Source organism: Anomaloglossus baeobatrachus, chromosome 4 (assembly GCF_048569485.1).
Source record: "Anomaloglossus baeobatrachus isolate aAnoBae1 chromosome 4, aAnoBae1.hap1, whole genome shotgun sequence".
NCBI classification, from domain to species: domain Eukaryota; kingdom Metazoa; phylum Chordata; class Amphibia; order Anura; family Aromobatidae; genus Anomaloglossus; species Anomaloglossus baeobatrachus.
Genome location: NC_134356.1, coordinates 670,261,348 through 670,284,128, shown reverse-complemented (window position 1 = coordinate 670,284,128; position 22,781 = coordinate 670,261,348). Strand labels below are relative to the sequence as shown.

The 22,781-nt window shown below is 42.4% G+C and overlaps 5 non-coding genes across 5 annotated transcripts; all 5 read left to right on the top strand.

Annotated features, from left to right (window-relative positions):
- Positions 1-653: 653 nt before the first annotated feature.
- On the top strand, positions 654-727 carry TRNAI-AAU (transfer RNA isoleucine (anticodon AAU)). Its single transcript has one exon. It is a non-coding gene; the product is annotated as a tRNA-Ile (tRNA).
- A 1,531-nt stretch (positions 728-2,258) lies between these two features.
- Positions 2,259-2,332, top strand: TRNAI-AAU (transfer RNA isoleucine (anticodon AAU)). The gene has a single exon. It is a non-coding gene; the product is annotated as a tRNA-Ile (tRNA).
- A 1,204-nt stretch (positions 2,333-3,536) lies between these two features.
- Positions 3,537-3,610, top strand: TRNAI-AAU (transfer RNA isoleucine (anticodon AAU)). Its single transcript has one exon. It is a non-coding gene; the product is annotated as a tRNA-Ile (tRNA).
- A 1,401-nt stretch (positions 3,611-5,011) lies between these two features.
- TRNAI-AAU (transfer RNA isoleucine (anticodon AAU)) lies at positions 5,012-5,085 on the top strand. The gene has a single exon. It is a non-coding gene; the product is annotated as a tRNA-Ile (tRNA).
- Positions 5,086-8,555: 3,470 nt separating this feature from the next.
- TRNAI-AAU (transfer RNA isoleucine (anticodon AAU)) lies at positions 8,556-8,649 on the top strand. Its single transcript has one exon. It is a non-coding gene; the product is annotated as a tRNA-Ile (tRNA).
- The last annotated feature ends 14,132 nt before the right edge of the window (positions 8,650-22,781 follow it).

Here is a 22,781-nt window from a genome sequence, read left to right as displayed (position 1 = left end):
ATGTGTAAAATTAATTTACAAACTTGAAATAACTTGGTTAGAGTAAGAGAGTGGCCATGTTAACCTTAAAGTATGACAGAGTAACGAATTGAAGCAAAATAGAAATATAATCTATTGTATGGCCAGAGATTTCAGTTTCTAAGTGTTTTTTAAGAAGTTTTGGGCAACTGGAATTCGATATAACTGTTAATATTGACAGCTAAGTCTATCACTAATTGTAATGCAGGCAAAACTAATCCAAGCAACTTGAAGCAAAATAGAAATATAATCTATTGTATGGCCAGAGATTTCAGTTTCTAAGTGTTTTTTAAGAAGTTTTGGGCAACTGGAATTCGATATAACTGTAAATATTGACAGCTAAGTCTATCACTAATTGTAATGCAGGCAAAAACTAATCCAAGCAATGGCGTAATTTACTGGCTCATCACGTGACAAGTTAGAGTGGTTGGTGGCAACATATTGCTCATAATATAAAAAAAGCTTGTCAATTCTCATTTAAGATTGGTTCCTATGCTTTTGATGGGCTCTCTAAGAATTAGTCAACTTTCAACGTATTTTACCTTTCACTGTGGACAGGTCAAGCTTTGAGAAGTCAGTAGCTGGCTCAAAATTAGAGCAAGTTCATTAAAAGAGAGTAGATATGCGGCAAAAGTGGCCAGTTAGCTTAATCGGTTAGAGCGTGGTGCTAATAATGCCAAGGTTGCGGGTTCGACCCCCGTGCTGGCCATTCCTTTGGCTTTCTGTTCACATCCAGTGACTTTTCGAAAAAGATCCGTAAGTTTTATCCATCCAATGTGTAAAATTAATTTACAAACTTGAAATAACTTGGTTAGAGTAAGAGAGTGGCCATGTTATATCGTCGTTAACCTTAAAGTATGACAGAGTAACGAATTGAAGCAAAATAGAAATATAATCTATTGTATGGTCAGAGATTTCAGTTTCTAAGCGTTTTTTAAGAAGTTTTGGGCAACTGGAATTCGATATAACTGTAAATATTGACAGCTAAGTCTATCACTAATTGTAATGCAGGCAAAAACTAATCCAAGCAATGGCGTAATTTACTGGCTCATCACGTAACAAGTTAGAGTGGTTGGTGGCAACATATTGCTCATAATATAAAAAAACTTGTCAATTCTCATTTAAGATTGGTTCCTATGCTTTTGATGGGCTCTCTAAGAATTAGTCAACTTTCAACATATTTTACCTTTCACTGTGGACAGATCAAGCTTTGAGAGGTCAGTAGCTGGCTCAAAATTAGAGCAAGTTCATTAAAAGAGAGTAGATATGGGGCAAAAGTGGCCGGCTAGCTCAATCGGTTAGAGCGTGGTGATAATAACGCCAAGGTTGCGGGTTCGACCACGGTGCTGGCCATTCCTTTGGCTTTCTGTTCACATCCAGTGACTTTTGGAAAAAGTCCCGTAGGTTTTATCCATCCAATGTGTAAAATTAATTTACAAACTTGAAATAACTTGGTTAGAGTAAGAGAGTGGCCATGTTACATCGTCGTTAACCTAAAAGTATGACAGAGTAACGAATTGAAGCAAAATATAAATATAATCTATTGTATGGCCAGAGATTTCAGTTTCTAAGTGTTTTTTAAGAAGTTTTGGGCAACTGGAATTCGATATAACTGTTAATATTGACAGCTAAGTCTATCACTAATTGTAATGCAGGCAAAACTAATCCAAGCAACTTGAAGCAAAATAGAAATATAATCTATTGTATGGCCAGAGATTTCAGCTTCTAAGCGTTTTTTAAGAAGTTTTGGTCAACTGGAATTCGATATAACTGTAAATATTGACAGCTAAGTCTATCACTAATTGTAATGCAGGCAAAACTAATCCAAGCAACTTGAAGCAAAATAGAAATATAATCTATTGTATGGCCAGAGATTTCAGTTTCTAAGCGTTTTTTAAGAAGTTTTGGGCAACTGGAATTCGATATAACTGTAAATATTGACAGCTAAGTCTATCACTAATTGTAATGCAGGCAAAAACTAATCCAAGCAATGGCGTAATTTACTGGCTCATCACGTGACAAGTTAGAGTGGTTGGTGGCAACATATTGCTCATAATATAAAAAAAGCTTGTCAATTCTCATTTAAGATTGGTTCCTATGCTTTTGATGGGCTCTCTAAGAATTAGTCAACTTTCAACGTATTTTACCTTTCACTGTGGACAGGTCAAGCTTTGAGAGGTCAGTAGCTGGCTCAAAATTAGAGCAAGTTCATTAAAAGAGAGTAGATATGGGGCAAAAGTGGCCGGTTAGCTTAATCGGTTAGAGCGTGGTGCTAATAACGCCAAGGTTGCGGGTTCGACCCCCGTGCTGGCCATTCCTTTGGCTTTCTGTTCACATCCAGTGACTTTTGGAAAAAGATCCGTAGGTTTTATCCATCCAATGTGTAAAATTAATTTACAAACTTGAAATAACTTGGTTAGAGTAAGAGAGTGGCCATGTTACATCGTCGTTAACCTTAAAGTATGACAGAGTAACGAATTGAAGCAAAATAGAAATATAATCTATTGTATGGCCAGAGATTTCAGTTTCTTAGCGTTTTTTAAGAAGTTTTGGGCAACTGGAATTCGATATAACTGTAAATATTGACAGCTAAGTCTATCACTAATTGTAATGCAGGCAAAAACTAATCCAAGCAATGGCGTAATTTACTGGCTCATCACGTGACAAGTTAGAGTGGTTGGTGGCAACATATTGCTCATAATATAAAAAAGCTTGTCAATTCTCATTTAAGATTGGTTCCTATGCTTTTGATGGGCTCTCTAAGAATTAGTCAACTTTCAACGTATTTTACCTTTCACTGTGGACAGGTCAAGCTTTGAGAAGTCAGTAGCTGGCTCAAAATTAGAGCAAGTTCATTAAAAGAGAGTAGATATGGGGCAAAAGTGGCCGGTTAGCTTAATCGGTTAGAGCGTGGTGCTAATAATGCCAAGGTTGCGGGTTCGACCCCCGTGCTGGCCATTCCTTTGGCTTTCTGTTTACATCCAGTGACTTTTGGAAAAAGATCCGTAGGTTTTATCCATCCAATGTGTAAAATTAATTTACAAACTTGAAATAACTTGGTTAGAGTAAGAGAGTGGCCATGTTAACCTTAAAGTATGACAGAGTAACGAATTGAAGCAAAATAGAAATATAATCTATTGTATGGTCAGAGATTTCAGTTTCTAAGCATTTTTTAAGAAGTTTTGGGCAACTGGAATTCGATATAACTGTAAATATTGACAGCTAAGTCTATCACTAATTGTAATGCAGGCAAAAACTAATCCAAGCAATGGCGTAATTTACTGGCTCATCACGTGACAAGTTAGAGTGGTTGGTGGCAACATATTGCTCATAATATAAAAAAAGCTTGTCAATTCTCATTTAAGATTGGTTCCTATGCTTTTGATGGGCTCTCTAAGAATTAGTCAACTTTCAACGTATTTTACCTTTCACTGTGGACAGGTCAAGCTTTGAGAAGTCAGTAGCTGGCTCAAAATTAGAGCAAGTTCATTAAAAGAGAGTAGATATGGAGCAAAAGTGGCCGGTTAGCTCAATCGGTTAGAGCGTGGTGCTAATAACACCAAGGTTGCGGGTTCGACCCCCGTGCTGGCCATTCCTTTGGCTTTCTGTTCACATCCAGTGACTTTTGGAAAAAGATCCGTAGGTGTTATCCATCCAATGTGTAAAATTAATTTACAAACTTGAAATAACTTGGTTAGAGTAAGAGAGTGGCCATGTTACATCATCGTTAACCTTAAAGTATGACAGAGTAACGAATTGAGGCAAAATAGAAATATAATCTATTGTATGGCCAGAGATTTCAGTTTCTAAGCATTTTTTAAGAAGTTTTGGGCAACTGGATTTCGATATAACTGTAAATATTGACAGCTAAGTCTATCACTAATTGTAATGCAGGCAAAACTAATCCAAGCGACTTGAAGCAAAATAGAAAAATAATCTATTTTATGGCCAGAGATTTCAGTTTCTAAGCGTTTTTTAAGACGTTTTGGGCAACTGGAATTCGATATAACTGTAAATATTGACAGCTAAGTCTATCACTAATTGTAATGCAGGCAAAAACTAATCCAAGCAATGGCGTAATTTACTGGCTCATCACGTGACAAGTTAGAGTGGTTGGTGGCAAAATATTGCTCATAATATAAAAAAAGCTTGTCAATTCTCATTTAAGATTGGTTCCTATGCTTTTGATTAGCTCTCTAAGAATTAGTCAACTTTCAACGTATTTTACCTTTCACTGTGGACAGATCAAGCTTTGAGAGGTCAGTAGCTGGCTCAAAATTGGAGCAAGTTCATTAAAAGAGAGTAGATATGGGGCATAAGTGGCCGGTTAGCTCAATCGGTTAGAGCGTGGTGCTAATAACGCCAAGGTTGCGTGTTCAACGCCAAGGTTGCGGGTTCGACCCCCGTGCTGGCCATTTATTTGGCTTTCTGTTCACATCCAGTGACTTTTGGAAAAAGATCCGTAGGTTTTATCCATCCAATGTGTAAAATTAATTGACAAACTTTAAATAACTTGGTTAGAGTAAGAGAGTGGCCATGTTACATCGTCGTTAACCTTAAAGTATGACAGAGTAACGAATTGAAGCAAAATAGAAATATAATCTATTGTATGGCCAGAGATTTCAGTTTCTAAGCATTTTTTAAGAAGTTTTGGGCAACTGGAATTCGATATAACTGTAAATATTGACAGCTAAGTCTATCACTAATTGTAATGCAGGCAAAAACTAATTCAAGCAATGGCGTAATTTACTGGCTCATAACGTGACAAGTTAGAGTGGTTGGTGGCAAGTTGCAACATATTGCTCATAATATAAAAAAAGCTTGTCAATTCTCATTTAAGATTGGTTCCTATGCTTTTGATGGGCTCTCTAAGAATTGGTCAACTTTCAACGTATTTTACCTTTCACTGTGGACAGATCAAGCTTTGAGAGGTCAGTAGCTGGCTCAAAATTAGAGCAAGTTCATTAAAAGAGAGTAGATTTGGGGCAAAAGTGGTCGGTTAGCTCAATCGGTTAGAGCGTGGTGCTAATAACGCCAAGGTTGCGGGTTCGACCCCCGTGCTGGCCATTCCTTTGGCTTTCTGTTCACATCTAGTGACTTTTGGAAAAAGATCCGTAGGTTTTATCCATCCAATGTGTAAAATTAATTTACAAACTTGAAATAACTTGGTTAGAGTAAGAGAGTGGCCATGTTAACCTTAAAGTATGACAGAGTAACGAATTGAAGCAAAAAAGAAATATAATCTCTTGTATGGCCAGAGATTTCAGTTTCTAAGCGTTTTTTAAGAAGTTTTGGGCAACTGGAATTCGATATAACTGCAAATATTGACAGCTAAGTCTATCACTAATTGTAATGCAGGCAAAAACTAATCCAAGCAATGGCGTAATTTACTGGCTCATCACGTGACAAGTTAGAGTGGTTGGTGGCAACATATTGCTCATAATATAAAAAAAGCTTGTCAATTCTCATTTAAGATTGGTTCCTATGCTTTTGATGGGCTCTCTAAGAATTAGTCAACTTTCAACGTATTTTACCTTTCACTGTGGACAGATCAAGCTTTGAGAGGTCAGTAGCTGGCTCAAAATTAAATAAAGTTCATTAAAAGAGTGTAGATACGGGACAAAAGTGGCCGGTTAGCTCAATTGGTTAGAGCGTGGTGCTAATAAAGCCATTGTTGCGGGTTCGACCCCCGTGCTGGCCATTCCTTTGGCTTTCTGTTCACATCCAGTGACTTTTGGAAAAAGATCCGTAGGTTTTATTCATCCAATGTGTAAAATTAATTTACAAACTTATAATAACTTGGTTAGAGTAAGTGAGTGGCCATGTTACATCGTCGTTAACCTTAAAGTATGACAGAGTAACGAATTGAAGCAAAATAGAAATATAATCTATTGTATGGCCAGATAATTCAGTTTCTAAGCGTTTTTTAAGAAGTTTTGGGCAACTGGAATTCGATATAACTGTAAATATTGACAGCTAAGTCTATCACTAATTGTAATGCAGGCAAACCTAATCCAAGCAACTTGAAGCAAAATAGAAATATAATCTATTGTATGGCCAGAGATTTCAGTTTCTAAGCGTTTTTTAAGAAGTTTTGGGCAACTGGAATTCGATATAACTGTAAATATTGACAGCTAAGTCTATCACTAATTGTAATGCAGGCAAAAACTAATCCAAGCAATGGCGTAATTTACTGGCTCATCACGTGACAAGTTGGAGTGGTTGGTGGCAACATATTGCTCATAATATAAAAAAAGCTTGTCAATTCTCATTTAAGATTGGTTCCTATGCTTTTGATGTGCTCTCTAAAAATTAGTCAACTTTCAACGTATTTTACCTTTCACTGTGGACAGATCAAGCTTTGAGAGGTCAGTAGCTGGCAAAAAAAAAAGAAAAAAAAAAGATCCGTAGGTTTTATCCATCCAATGTGTAAAATTAATTTACAAACTTGAAATAACTTGGTTAGAGTAAGAGAGTGGCCATGTTACATCGTCGTTAACCTTAAAGTATGACAGAGTAACAAATTGAAGCAAAATAGAAATATAATCTATTGTATGGCCAGAGATTTCAGTTTCTAAGCGTTTTTTAAGAAGTGTTGGGCAACTGGAATTCGATATAACTGTAAATATTGACAGCTAAGTCTATCACTTATTGTAATGCAGGCAAAAACTAATCCAAGCAATGGCGTAATTTACTGGCTCATCACGTGACAAGTTAGAGTGGTTGGTGGCAACATATTGCTCATAATATAAAAAAAGCTTGTCAATTCTCATTTAAGATTGGTTCCTATGCTTTTGATGGGCTCTCTAAGAATTAGTCAACCTTCAACGTATTTTACCTTTCACTGTGGACAGATCAAGCTTTGAGAGGTCAGTAGCTGGCTCAAAATTAGAGCAAGTTCATTAAAAGAGAGTAGATGTGGGGCAAAAGTGGCCGGTTAGCTCAATCGGTTAAAGCGTGGTGCTAATAACACCAAGCTTGCGGGTTCGACCCCCGTGCTGGCCATTCCCTTGGCTTCCTGTTCACATCCAGTGACTTTTGGAAAAAGATCCGTAGGTTTTATCCATCCAATGTGTAAAATTAATTTACAAACTTGAAATAACTTGGTTAGAGTGAGAGAGTGGCCATGTTACATCGTCGTTAACCTTAAAGTATGACAGAGTAACGAATTGAAGCAAAATAGAAATATAATCTATTGTATGGCCAGAGATTTCAGTTTCTAAGCGTTTTTTAAGAAGTTTTGGGCAACTGGAATTCGATATAACTGTAAATATTGACAGCTAAGTCTATCATTAATTGTAATGCAGGCAAAACTAATCCAAGCAACTTGAAGCAAAATAGAAATATAATCTATTGTATGGCCAGAGATTTCAGTTTCTAAGCGTTTTTTAAGAAGTTTTGGGCAACTGGAATTCGATATAACTGTAAATATTGACAGCCAAGTCTATCACTAATTCTAATGCAGGCAAAAACTAATCCAAGCAATGGCGTAATTTACTGGCTCATCACGTGACAAGTTAGAGTGGTTGGTGGAAACATATTGCTCATAATATAAGAAAAGCTTGTCAATTCTCGTTTAAGATTGGTTCCTATGCTTTTGATGGGCTCTTTAAGAATTAGTCAACTTTCAACGTATTTTACCTTTCACTGTGGACAGATCAAGCTTTGAGAGTTCAGTAGCTGGCTCAAAATTAGAGCAAGTTCATTAAAAGAGAGTAGATATTGGGCAAAACTGGCCGATTAGCTCAATCGGTTAGAGCGTGGTGCTTATAACGCCAAGGTTGTGGGATCGACCCCCGTGCTGGACATTCCTTTGGCTTTCTGTTCACATCCAGTGACTTTTGGAAAAAGATCCGTAGGTTTTATCCATCCAATGTGTAAAATTAATTTACAAACTTGAAATAACTTGGTTAGAGTAAGAGAGTGGCCATGTTACATCGTCGTTAACCTTAAAGTATGACAGAGTAACGAATTGAAGCAAAATAGAAATATAATCTATTGTATGGCCAGAGATTTCAGTTTCTAAGCATTTTTTAAGAAGTTTTGGGCAACTGGAATTCAATATAACTGTAAATATTGACAGCTAAGTCTATCACTAATTGTAATGCAGGCAAAACTAATCCAAGCGACTTGAAGCAAAATAGAAAAATAATCTATTTTATGGCCAGAGATTTCAGTTTCTAAGCGTTTTTTAAGACGTTTTGGGCAACTGGAATTCGATATAACTGTAAATATTGACAGCTAAGTCTATCACTAATTGTAATGCAGGCAAAAACTAATCCAAGCAATGGCGTAATTTACTGGCTCATCACGTGACAAGTTAGAGTGGTTGGTGGCAAAATATTGCTCAAAATATAAAAAAAGCTTGTCAATTCTCATTTAAGATTGGTTCCTATGCTTTTGATTAGCTCTCTAAGAATTAGTCAACTTTCAACGTATTTTACCTTTCACTGTGGACAGATCAAGCTTTGAGAGGTCAGTAGCTGGCTCAAAATTGGAGCAAGTTCATTAAAAGAGAGTAGATATGGGGCATAAGTGGCCGGTTAGCTCAATCGGTTAGAGCGTGGTGCTAATAACGCCAAGTTTGCGTGTTCAACGCCAAGGTTGCGGGTTCGACCCCCGTGCTGGCCATTTATTTGGCTTTCTGTTCACATCCAGTGACTTTTGGAAAAAGATCCGTAGGTTTTATCCATCCAATGTGTAAAATTAATTGACAAACTTTAAATAACTTGGTTAGAGTAAGAGAGTGGCCATGTTACATCGTCGTTAACCTTAAAGTATGACAGAGTAACGAATTGAAGCAAAATAGAAATATAATCTATTGTATGGCCAGAGATTTCAGTTTCTAAGCGTTTTTTAAGAAGTTTTGGGCAACTAGAATTCGATATAACTGTAAATATTGACAGCTAAGTCTATCACTAATTGTAATGCAGGCAAAAACTAATTCAAGCAATGGCGTAATTTACTGGCTCATCACGTGACAAGTTAGAGTGGTTGGTGGCAAGTTGCAACATATTGCTCATAATATAAAAAAAGCTTGTCAATTCTCATTTAAGATTGGTTCCTATGCTTTTGATGGGCTCTCTAAGAATTAGTCAACTTTCAACGTATTTTACCTTTCACTGTGGACAGATCAAGCTTTGAGTGGTCAGTAGCTGGCTCAAAATTAGAGCAAGTTCATTAAAAGAGAGTAGATTTGGGGCAAAAGTGGTCGGTTAGCTCAATCGGTTAGAGCGTGGTGCTAATAACGCCAAGGTTGCGGGTTTGACCCCCGTGCTGGCCATTCCTTTGGCTTTCTGTTCACATCTAGTGAGTTTTGGAAAAAGATCCGTAGGTTTTATCCATCCAATGTGTAAAATTAATTTACAAACTTGAAATAACTTGGTTAGAGTAAGAGAGTGGCCATGTTAACCTTAAAGTATGACAGAGTAACGAATTGAAGCAAAAAAGAAATATAATCTCTTGTATGGCCAGAGATTTCAGTTTCTAAGCGTTTTTTAAGAAGTTTTGGGCAACTGGAATTCGATATAACTGTAAATATTGACAGCTAAGTCTATCACTAATTGTAATGCAGGCAAAAACTAATCCAAGCAATGGCGTAATTTACTGGCTCATCACGTGACAAGTTAGAGTGGTTGGTGGCAACATATTGCTCATAATATAAAAAAAGCTTGTCAATTCTCATTTAAGATTGGTTCCTATGCTTTTGATGGGCTCTCTAAGAATTAGTCAACTTTCAACGTATTTTACCTTTCACTGTGGACAGATCAAGCTTTGAGAGGTCAGTAGCTGGCTCAAAATTAAATAAAGTTCATTAAAAGAGTGTAGATACGGGACAAAAGTGGCCGGTTAGCTCAATTGGTTAGAGCGTGGTGCTAATAAAGCCATGGTTGCGGGTTCGACACCCGTGCTGGCCATTCCTTTGGCTTTCTGTTCACATCCAGTGACTTTTGGAAAAAGATCCGTAGGTTTTATTCATCCAATGTGTAAAATTAATTTACAAACTTATAATAACTTGGTTAGAGTAAGAGAGTGGCCATGTTACATCGTCGTTAACCTTAAAGTATGACAGAGTAACGAATTGAAGCAAAATAGAAATATAATCTATTGTATGGCCAGATAATTCAGTTTCTAAGCGTTTTTTAAGAAGTTTTGGGCAACTGGAATTCGATATAACTGTAAATATTGACAGCTAAGTCTATCACTAATTGTAATGCAGGCAAACCTAATCCAAGCAACTTGAAGCAAAATAGAAATATAATCTATTGTATGGCCAGAGATTTCAGTTTCTAAGCGTTTTTTAAGAAGTTTTGGGCAACTGGAATTCGATATAACTGTAAATATTGACAGCTAAGTCTATCACTAATTGTAATGCAGGCAAAAACTAATCCAAGCAATGGCGTAATTTACTGGCTCATTACGTGACAAGTTGGAGTGGTTGGTGGCAACATATTGCTCATAATATAAAAAAAGCTTGTCAATTCTCATTTAAGATTGGTTCCTATGCTTTTGATGTGCTCTCTAAAAATTAGTCAACTTTCAACGTATTTTACCTTTCACTGTGGACAGATCAAGCTTTGAGAGGTCAGTAGCTGGCAAAAAAAAAAGAAAAAAAAAAGATCCGTAGGTTTTATCCATCCAATGTGTAAAATTAATTTACAAACTTGAAATAACTTGGTTAGAGTAAGAGAGTGGCCATGTTACATCGTCGTTAACCTTAAAGTATGACAGAGTAACAAATTGAAGCAAAATAGAAATATAATCTATTGTATGGCCAGAGATTTCAGTTTCTAAGCGTTTTTTAAGAAGTGTTGGGCAACTGGAATTCGATATAACTGTAAATATTGACAGCTAAGTCTATCACTTATTGTAATGCAGGCAAAAACTAATCCAAGCAATGGCGTAATTTACTGGCTCATCACTAGAGTTGAGCGCGGTTCGTGGTTCGTGGTTCTCCAGTTCGCGGCTCGAGTGATTTTGGGGCATGTTCTAGATCGAACTAGAACTCGAGCTTTTTGCAAAAGCTCGGTAGTTCTAGAAACGTTCGAGAACGGTTCTAGCAGCCAAAAAACAGCTAAATCATAGCTTGGTTTCTGCTGTAATAGTGTAAGTCACTCTGTGAATCAAACTATTATCACATTTCAGTGTATAGTGTGCGTGAACAGCGCCTTCAGATCACTGCTGTTTCTATAATGGCGATCGCCATTTTTTTTTTTTTTTTTCTTGTCTTCCTTCCCTAAGTGCGCGCGTCTTGTGGGGCGGGCCAGCATGTCAGCCAATCCCAGACACACACACAGCTAAGTGGACTTTGAGCCAGAGAAGCAACGGCATGTGTGATAGGATCTGCATGTCACATGTCCCTGCATTATAAAACCGGACATTTTCTTCACGGACGCCATTATCTGCCTTCTGCGTCTTTGGTGTCAGACATCACTGTCGCAGCTCCGTCTTCCTGAGTCCTATAGCCGATACAGCTGTATGCGCTGCATACACAGCGTTAGACAGCTTAGGGAGAGCACTTTATAGCAGTCCTTTTAAGGGCTCCAACCGGCAGGGTCAGAGAGCCATAGGTGACAGGTCCTGCAAACAGCAACAGCGTCTGTGTAGCCCAGGTCAGGGATTTCCTACCTGCATTTCACCATTAGGAGGGAATAGAAAGGCAGGCTTCCATTCCTCTACCCAGAGCACCACAATCCTGCCACTGTACCCTCTTGTCCTCTGCACACTCCAACTGATAACTAAGCCATTATACTAGCAAACACTCAGTGTACCTAGTGGCATCCTATACGTGGCTATTGGACTTTGCTATAGTCCCACTAGTGCAAAGACATTTGCAGAGCGCGTCTGCCTGCATTGCACACTACAACTCATTCTAAACAAGCCATTATACTAGCAAACACTCAGTGTACCTAGTGGCATCCTATACGTGGCTATTGGACTTTGCTATAGTCCCACTAGTGCAAAGACATTTGCAGAGCGCGTCTGCCTGCATTGCACACTACAACTCATTCTAACCAAGCCATTATACTAGCAAACACTCAGTGTACCTAGTGGCATCCTATACGTGGCTATTGGACTTTGCTATAGTCCCACTAGTGCAAAGACATTTGCAGAGCGCGTCTGCCTGCATTGCACACTCCAACTCATTAAAACCAAGCCATTATACTAGCAAACACTCAGTGTACCTAGTGGCATCCTATACGTGGCTATTGGACTTTGCTATAGTCCCACTAGTGCAAAGACATTTGCATAGCGCGTCTGCCGGCATTGCACACTCAAACTCATTTTAACTAAGCCATTATACTAGCAAACACTCAGTGTACCTAGTGGCATCCTATACGTGGCTATTGGACTTTGCTATAGTCCCACTAGTGCAAAGACATTAGCAGAGCACATCTGCCTGCATTGCACACTACAACTCATTCTAACCAAGCCATTAGACTAGCAAACACTCAGTGTACCTAGTGGCATCCTATACGTGGCTATTGGACTTTGCTATAGTCCCACTAGTGCAAAGACATTTGCATAGCGCGTCTGCCTGCATTGCACACTCAAACTCATTTTAACTAAGCCATTATACTAGCAAACACTCAGTGTACCTAGTGGCATCCTATACGTGGCTATTGGACTTTGCTATAGTCCCACTAGTGCAAAGACATTAGCAGAGCACATCTGCCTGCATTGCACACTACAACTCATTCTAACCAAGCCATTATACTAGCAAACACTCAGTGTACCTAGTGGCATCCTATACGTGGCTATTGGACTTTGCTATAGTCCCACTAGTGCAAAGACATTAGCAGAGCACATCTGCCTGCATTGCACACTACAACTCATTCTAACCAAGCCATTAGACTAGCAAACACTCAGTGTACCTAGTGGCATCCTATACGTGGCTATTGGACTTTGCTATAGTCCCACTAGTGCAAAGACATTTGCATAGCGCGTCTGCCTGCATTGCACACTCAAACTCATTTTAACTAAGCCATTATACTAGCAAACACTCAGTGTACCTAGTGGCATCCTATACGTGGCTATTGGACTTTGCTATAGTCCCACTAGTGCAAAGACATTAGCAGAGCACATCTGCCTGCATTGCACACTACAACTCATTCTAACCAAGCCATTATACTAGCAAACACTCAGTGTACCTAGTGGCATCCTATACGTGGCTATTGGACTTTGCTATAGTCCCACTAGTGCAAAGACATTTGCAGAGCGCGTCTGCCTGCATTGCACACTCCAACTCATTAAAACCAAGCCATTATACTAGCAAACACTCAGTGTACCTAGTGGCATCCTATACGTGGCTATTGGACTTTGCTATAGTCCCACTAGTGCAAAGACATTTGCATAGCGCGTCTGCCTGCATTGCACACTCAAACTCATTTTAACTAAGCCATTATACTAGCAAACACTCACTGTACCTAGTTGTATCCTAAACGTGGCTATTGTACTTTTGTCAATTCACAGTATTGGAACGTTATTTGCAGCACGTCTGCCTGCATTGCACACTCAAACTTTTTTAAACTCAGCCATTTATAGTAGCAAACACTCAGTGTACCTAGTTGTATCCTAAACGTGGCTATTGTACTTTTGTCTATTCACAGTATTGGAACGATATTTGCAGCACGTCTGCCTGCATTGCACACTCTAACTTTTTTAAACTCAGCCATTATACTAGCAAACACTCAGTGTACCTAGTTGTATCCTAAACGTGGCTATTGTACTTTTGTCAATTCACAGTATTGGAACGTTATTTGCAGCACGTCTGCCTGCATTGCACACTCAAACTTTTTTAAACTCAGCCATTTATAGTAGCAAACACTCAGTGTACCTAGTTGTATCCTAAACGTGGCTATTGTACTTTTGTCTATTCACAGTATTGGAACGATATTTGCAGCACGTCTGCCTGCATTGCACACTCTAACTTTTTTAAACTCAGCCATTTATAGTAGCAAACACTCAGTGTACCTAGTTGTATCCTAAACGTGGCTATTGTACTTTTGTCAATTCACAGTATTGGAACGTTATTTGCAGCACGTCTGCCTGCATTGCACACTCAAACTTTTTTAAACTCAGCCATTTATAGTAGCAAACACTCAGTGTACCTAGTTGTATCCTAAACGTGGCTATTGTACTTTTGTCAATTCACAGTATTGGAACGTTATTTGCAGCACGTCTGCCTGCATTGCACACTCAAACTTTTTTAAACTCAGCCATTTATAGTAGCAAACACTCAGTGTACCTAGTTGTATCCTAAACGTGGCTATTGTACTTTTGTCAATTCACAGTATTGGAACGTTATTTGCAGCACGTCTGCCTGCATTGCACACTCTAACTTTTTTAAACTCAGCCATTATACTAGCAAACACTCAGTGTACCTAGTTGTATCCTAAACGTGGCTATTGTACTTTTGTCAATTCACAGTATTGGAACGTTATTTGCAGCACGTCTGCCTGCATTGCACACTCAAACTTTTTTAAACTCAGCCATTATACTAGCAAACACTCACTGTACCTAGTTGTATCCTAAACGTGGCTATTGTACTTTTGTCAATTCACAGTATTGGAACGTTATTTGCAGCACGTCTGCCTGCATTGCACACTCAAACTTTTTTAAACTCAGCCATTTATAGTAGCAAACACTCAGTGTACCTAGTTGTATCCTAAACGTGGCTATTGTACTTTTGTCTATTCACACTACTGCAAATCTATGTGCAGCACCTCTGCATGACAACCTCGTGCTCTGTTTTTAATAAGCTATAATGATAGCACAAAATACTGCCATTTTGTGGCATCATAGAACTGGCTGTTGTATTCCATTAGTGCCCCACTGGTGACAAGCTATTTCTAGCACCTCTACATCACACCCTCATGCACATTTAGCTACGCTAATGTTATAGCAAACTCATGGAATTCATTGCTGCATTTCATAATTCGGAGGGATAGAAAGTCAGGCTTCCTTTAGCTTTTCCTTCTGTTCATAGACAGCATCTCCAAGACAAATTTCCCCTCCACGTCTAAGTGTGGAGAGGCAGCTAGTGCGCATGCGTGTGCCGATGTACCCCAGCTGCAGCATAATTACAGTGTTTCGCCTAGTGAGTATGCTCAGCCTGACTGTGCCATTCCTGACGCTAAGTCTTCATTTCGGGATACAGCGCATGCTCCCACACTAAGTGTGAAAAGCCTCTTTGCACAGGTGCTTGCATTCTGTGCCGGGTCTAAGTCCTGTTTTGTGCCTAGACACCATGCTAAAGCTGATAGTCTTTTTTCAGAGACTGTATTTCATGCTACTGAGCATGCTCAGGCACTTCCTGCATCAGAGACTAGGTCCGGTAATGAACTCTTTGGCCCTGGCCCTGATGTGGGGGTCCCATATAGACCACAGGGCATCAGGTGTCCTCCCAAATGGCTTGCAGAGGCCCACACCTATGACTTGTCACCGCATTATTGATGGTCAGACGATGACTGGTGAGGTGTTTGGGTCATGGCAGCCATGAGGTCATCATTGAAGTTGCGTTTCCAAATAGGACGCTAGTTATGCCACTCATGACGTGTCACTCTGCTTTTGTCTCCAGGAGGTGCATTGTGGTTCACCCTGGTTTGGGGCGGACCCAGGTTATAAAAGGGGCTGGAGCCAACAAGGAGGTGCGCAGTCTTCTATTATGCTCCGAAAGAGCACACCTCCATGTGTTGAACCCATTGCGGCTTTAGGCCAGAGGTAGGCAGGGATAGGGTGGTGGATGCAGGCCACCACCACAGTTGGTAACGCAGAACGGTTAAGACCAGCTCCTGTCCTAACAGTCCTGCTTGTGCAGCCCAGTGGCATTAACAGGCCTGCTGCTGCTGATGCGCCTGCTGTCCACAGGTGTGGCCCCTACGCACACGGTCAGCGTACTCAATGGCCCCTGTGTTGTTAACAGGGAGTTCCTGGGCTGGGTGGGCATGTGGACCCTGTGACGCTAACAGGGCTCACAGTCTCCAGATCCGAATGGCGTCTAACTCGGTTCAGGCTACTATTAGTTTCATAGCCACACAGCTCTGTATCCTCCACCAAACCTTCAAGTTGCCAACCTCTCCTTTTCCAACTGGGAGCACGGTGGACACTGACTGCTGAAGGTGATATATACCTTTCTCTTTCTTTTCTTATTAATTTTTGTTATATAGCGGTCACAGATTATATACCACTTTATCCAAATCTGCCAGTCCCACTGTAACAGATGTTGTTTCTTCAGCAAATGTTACAGTTGTTTAACCACCAAATCCACGGACCCAAATTTTTTTCCCCTTTCCAACACACCTGTTCCCCTTTCCAACAGCATCTGTCCTTTTTCAACTCATTTTGGGATATGACCAAAAGTGCAACTGTGCAGGGACACCGTACTCAACGCCATCTCAGCACAGCAGCCATCCCTCGGTCCCTCCGATGTGGACAAGTAAAAGACCATTTCCTCCTATCCATGACAAAGTGTTGAGATTCACTCTGTGCAGCACTGGTGTTTAGTGGAAAAGTAGATCTAAGATTGCGTACCACATTCTGCAGATACTCCTGTATACGTGCGTCTATTTCTATGGCAGGAATTAGTTCGCCAAATTTTGTCTTGTACCGGGGATCTAACAGTGTGGCAACCCAGTATTCAGGATTACTTCAAATTCATACAATCCGAGGGTCATGTAGGTAGTGCAGCAAGAAGGCGCTCATGTGTCTTGTGCATCCAGGAGGACCAAGTCCTTGGTGTGTTGGTGGCAGAGAGGTGAGAATCGTGCATCCTTCCTCTGCCCTCTACCCACAACCTCGCACAACCGAAATGTGAGCAAGCTCTCACTCATCTGCTGAGTCTTCCATGCCCATCGCCAGTTCGTCCTCCATTTCTTCATGGGCTCCTGCACTTTCATCAACACTTTTTGCTGATACTATGCGCCCTTGTTAATCCCTCTCCCTCACCATGACTGCCGCATAGGTGCCGCTGACCATCTGGACCTCGTAGATCTTGTTATCCCTTCCGCATATGACTCCTCCTGTACTTCCTCCCCTTCCTCTTGTCCCAACACCTGACTCCGAATAATAATTACAGTGTGCTCCATCATGTAGATGACCAGAATTGTCACGCTGAGAATGACATTGCCAGTGCTAAACATCTTCGTCGACATTTCAAAACTGTGTAGCAGGGTGCATAGGTCCTTGATCTGACACCACTCCAGCAGCGTGATCGGCACCACCTCTGGATCAACTTATCCCAGGCTATATGTCTTACCGTATTTCAGCAGGGCTCTGCGGTGCTGCCACACACGCTGCAACATGTGCAGATTCCAATTCCTGCGTGTCGGAACATCGCATTTACGGCGTTTAACTGCCAGACCCTAAGACTTCCGGAGTGATGAAAGTTGTTGAGCTGCTGTGTGCGCACGATGGAAGTGAGCACATAGCGAGCGTGCCCGCTGCACAAGGACATGTAGGCCGTGATGGTGTTTTAAAAATTGCTGGAGAATTCGGATCAACACGTGAGCCATAAAAGGCACGTGTGTCACATTGCCCTGAGGATGGCCCGCAGCCAGGTTTGCATCATTGCCGCACACGGCTGTTAAGTCACCAACGGAGTCCGCTCCGTCAATTTGTACTCCGGTCGCCAGGTGACAACGTGTTCCTTTCATGAATAGTGCTGATGATGGGAGAGTAGTCGATGCCAGCGGCGCAGGTGGACGCAGGTTATGCTCACCCACTGGGCTGCATTACCTTGACAGATGCAGAATCTCTGGCTGAATGTAGCTGGTGGGTATCTCACAGATGAAATACCATCATTCAGCTACAACCAATGGGAAGACACCACACCCTTTTTTATGCCCATCCTGTCTGCAGACCACTGCCAGACATAGCTATGAACCTCTGGTTAATTTTACCCCCAGTTCAGTTTTATGATTTTGTGTGCTTGTTACCTGACTACTTTTCCTGCTTGCTGTTTATGTACCTTGTTGGCCGATACGCATTTCACCTCTGCTTGTTTTCTGATTAAGTCCTGGCCGTCCCATTCTGTTCCTGTTCCTCAATTAATGTTTTGACCCTGCCTGACTACTATTCTCTGTAATAGCGGTGTGACTCACATTTCCCATACATTTCAAAGTAAAACTTTGACCGCCTGATGGCATTGAGCTCTGCTGCCAGCATAGTAAGGAGGTGTGTGGTAGTCCTTGTGCGCAGTTGCAAGGAAGGGTGGCCTGACCACACAGGGTTTGCGCAAAGGTAGAGGACCCACACGAGGTTGAAGAGGCAGAAGCAGTGTATTAACTTCTACATACAGAACAAGGATTGAAACAACTCGTGGGGACGGCAAGACTTGTACAGCAGACCCTTCTCCATCTCTCACCATAGTTTGCCAGTGCCCAGTCAGTGACATGTAATGACCCTGTCTATGCTTACTGGTCCAAGTATCTGTGTTGAAATGCACCCTGTCGCACACAGATTTTCTCAAGGAAGTGGTGATGTTGTGTGCGACATGCCGGTGTAGCGCGGGCATGCTTTTCTTGGAGAAGCAGTGGTGATTGGGCATCTGGTACTGGGGCACAGCGACAGACATAAGGTCTGTAAAATCCTGTGTGTCCACTACGCGTAAAGGCAGCATTTCGGTAGCCAACAGCTTACAGAGGGATAGAGTCAACCACTTAGCTTTGTCATGGGTCGCAGTAAGTGGCCTTTTATTTGACCACATCTGAGGGACAGAGATCTGGCTGCTGTCTGTAGACGGTGTTGAGTAGGGTGTCCCTGGAAAAATGCAGGTTTGTGAGAAAAGTGCAGGCGGAGACATGATGTTGGCTTCATCTTGCCTTCAGATCTGTTCATCTTGTATCATTTTTAAAAAACACAGCAAGCAAGGGTTACTCCAAGCGGAGTCTCCCTTTTTTTCCAAAAATTGGGCCCCACACAGACACCTTATCAGTGGCAGCACTTGTGCCCTAGTTGCAAACAGGATGTTTTGATTTGCATCAAGCACATTCCAAATCCACAAGCATTTACTCTCCCCAGGATGACACAGGGGTAGTAAATTCCTTCTGGATCCATGACTTGTTCATTTTGATGAACGTCAGTCTGTCCACATTGTCACTGGACAGACGCGTGCGCTTATCTGTCAGCACACACCCAGCAGCACTGAAGACACGTTCAGAGACAACGCTGGCAGCTGGACACGACAAAATCTTCGAGGCGTAACTGGAGAGCTCTTGACATTTTTCTAGATTTGAAGCACAAAAGGAGCAAGGCTCCATTTGCAAAGTCATTGCATCGATGTTCATTTGGAGATACTCCTGTATCATCCTCTCCATCCGTTGACTATGTGTCAGACTTGTTGTCTCTGGTGGCCTTGCAAAGGAGGGTCTAAAAAAATTATGAAAAGATTCCATAAAATTGCTGTTACCAGCACCAGATACGGTCCTACTGGTACGGGTAGACTGTTGAAGATGACGAGGCCGTCCCATGTTTGTCAAGTTACAACTGGGAGAATCACTCCCTTCACCTGCACGGTTGTTTGGTGGAAAAGCCGAGCTAAGATCGAGTAACAGCTTCTGCTGATACTCCTGCATACGTGCGTCCCTTTCTATGGGTGGAATTATGTCACAAAATTTGGACTTGTCCCGGGGATCTAATAGTGTGGCAAGCCAGTAGACATCATCACTTCTAATTTTGACAATACGAGGGTCATGTTGGAGGTAGTGCAACAAGAAGGCACTCATGTGTCTTGCGCAGCCATGCGCACCAAGTCCACGCTGTGTTTGTGGCATAGAGGTGCTAACCGTTCTTTCTTCCTCTGTCATCTCCCCCCAACCTCTTTCAACTGAAATTTGACCAAGGTCCCCCTCATCTGCTGAGTCTTCCATGTCCATGGACAGTTCGTCCTCCATATCTTCATGTCCTCCTGCACCTTCCTCAACATCTCACCTGCTACCATGCGCCCTTGTTGATCCCTGTCCCCCATGGTCCCATGCCTGCCGCGTTGGTGATGATGAACGTCTGGACCTTGGTGATGTTGTTGTGTCTTGCGCATATGAATCCTCCTGTAGTTCCTCCCCTTCCTGTTGTCCCACCCCCTGACTACGAATAGTGTTTAGCGTGTGCTCCAGCATGTAAATGACTGTAATCGTCATGCTGATAATGGCATTGTCAGCGCTAAACATATTCGTCGCCATGTCGAAACTGTGCAGAAGGGTGCATAGGTCCTTGATCTGAGATCACTCCATCAGGGTGATCTGCCCCACTTCTGCATCTCGTTGGCCCAGGCTATACATCATGACGTATTGCACCAGGGCTCGCCGGTGCTGCCACAGTCGCTGTAACATGTGGAGAGTTGAATTCCAGCGTGTCGCCACATCGCATTTCAGGCGATGAACCGGCAGGCCGAAAGACTTCTGTAGCGATGCAAGTCGCTCAGGTGCGGCGGTTGAACGGCGGAAGTGAGCACTGCAGACAGTTTCCGTGCCCTGGTCAGAAGGCCATCTAGGCCGGGATAGTGTGTTAAAAATTGCTGGACAACAAGGTTAAACACGTGAGCCATACAAGGCACGTGTGTCACCTTGCCCAGGCGAAGGGCCGCACCCAGGTTTGCAGCATTGTCGCACACGGCCTTACCAGGCTGCAGGTTGAGTGGAGACAACCATTTATCAAAATCAGTCTCCAGAGCTGCCCACAACTCAGTCGCTGTGTGACTCCTATTTCAAAGACATGTCAAGCTAAAGACCGCCTGATGCCGTTGCGCTCTGCTACCAGCATAGTAATGAGGGGTGCGTGATTCCTTCTGCGCAGTGAGAACGCTGGTGGCCTGACCAGGCAGGCTTGGGGCGGAGGTGGAGGACCCAGATGAGGTGGAGGATGCAGAAGCAGTGGCGGAACTTGGACAGACAGAGGATTGACACACAAGTCGTGGGGACGGCAAGACTTGTGCAGCAGACCCTTCACCATCTATCACCATAGTTACCCAGTGGCCAGTCAGCGACATGTAACGTCCCTGTCCATGCTTACTGGTCCAAGTATCGGTGGTGAAATGCACCCGTTCACACACAGAGTTTCTCAAGGAAGCGGTGATGTTGTGTGCGACATGCTGGTGTAGCGCGGGCACACCTTTCTTAGAGAAGTAGTGGCGACTAGGCATCTGGTACTGGGGCACAGCGACAGACATAAGGTCTCTAAAATCCTGTGTGTCCACTAGGCGGAAAGGCAGCATTTCTGTAGTCAACAGCTTACAGAGGGATAGAGTCAACCTCTTCGCTTTGTCATGGGTCGCAGGAAGTGGCCTTTTATTTGACCACATCTGAGGGACAGAGATCTGGCTGCTGTGTGTAGACGGTGTTGAGTCGGGTGTCCCTGGAAAAATGCAGCTTTGTGAGGAAAGTGCAGGCGGAGACATGATGTTGCCTTCATCCAAAGTTGGTGCTATCGATGTCTGAGAGAGCTGTACACACTCACTTGTTTCCCCTTCCAAACCAACTGACGACCTACCAAGCAAACTGCCTGTTGCGGTTACAGTGGTGGAAGTTGTGGGTGGAAAAACAGGTGTGACAGCTGTCCCCACAGTCCTAGAAGATGACGAGCGCGCGGATGCACTGGAAGGGGCAGGCGGTGGATGGTTCGCTCCGCTAGGCCGCATTGCAGCACGGTGAGCTTCCCATCGAGCCATATGATATTTATTCATGTGACGATTCATGGAAGAAGTTGTCAAACTGCTGAGGTTTTGACCTCTACTAAGAGAACCATGACAAATTTTACAGATCACATAATTTGGGCGATCTTTTTCTATGTCAAAAAAGGACCTGGCTAGGCAAGGCTTAGAGGCCATGCGACCTGTTGATCCACCCCGAATAATGCTCAGAGGCAGAGTGGTGGCTGAGGATGCAGTTGTAGACGTGCTACCAGTGCTCCGACTGTGTCCAGGAAGGCGCCAGGTTACTTCGACGTCGGTTGCATCCTCCTCCACCGCCTCTGTTGACCTCCTCGAGTGTCTGACTGTGGGTTGACAGTAGGTGTGATCTAGAACTTAATCATCAATTGTTGTGTTTGCACTCCCCTACCCCTCAGACCGAGTTTCTTCTTGCCCTGACCGAATATTTAAGTTGTCATCCCAATCGGGTATCTGCGTCTCATCTTCATCAGTATGTTCCTCATTGCCTATAACCACAGTTGATGGAAAGGCAGCATTTTGGTAGCCAACAGTTTGCATATGATGAAAGTCAACCTCCAAGCCATTTCATGCCCTTCTAAAAGCATGTAAAACACAGCGAGGGGACTCCAACCACAGTCTCCCTCGTTGCCACTAACTGGGCCACACACACCCCACTTGACTGGCATCGGTTGAGCCCCCTTTTGAAAAAGAAAAAGATGCTTTGCATGAAGCACTCTCAAAAATACGCGTGCCTTTCCCGTCCCCTGGCTGACCCAGGGGAAGAAAAGTCCTCTGAGAGCCATGACTTGTTCATCTTGGTTCTTTTAGAGACACAGCGAGGGGACTCCAACCACAGTCTCCCTCGTTGCCACTAACTGGGCCACACACACCCCACTTGACTGGCATCAGTTGAGCCCCCTTTTGAAAAAGAAAAAGATGCTTTGCATGAAGCACTCTCAAAAATACGCGTGCCTTTCCCGTCCCCTGGCTGACCCAGGGGAAGAAAAGTCCTCTGAGAGCCATGACTTGTTCATCTTGGTTCTTTTAGAGACACAGCGAGGGGACTCCAACCACAGTCTCCCTCGTTGCCACTAACTGGGCCACACACACCCCACTTGAC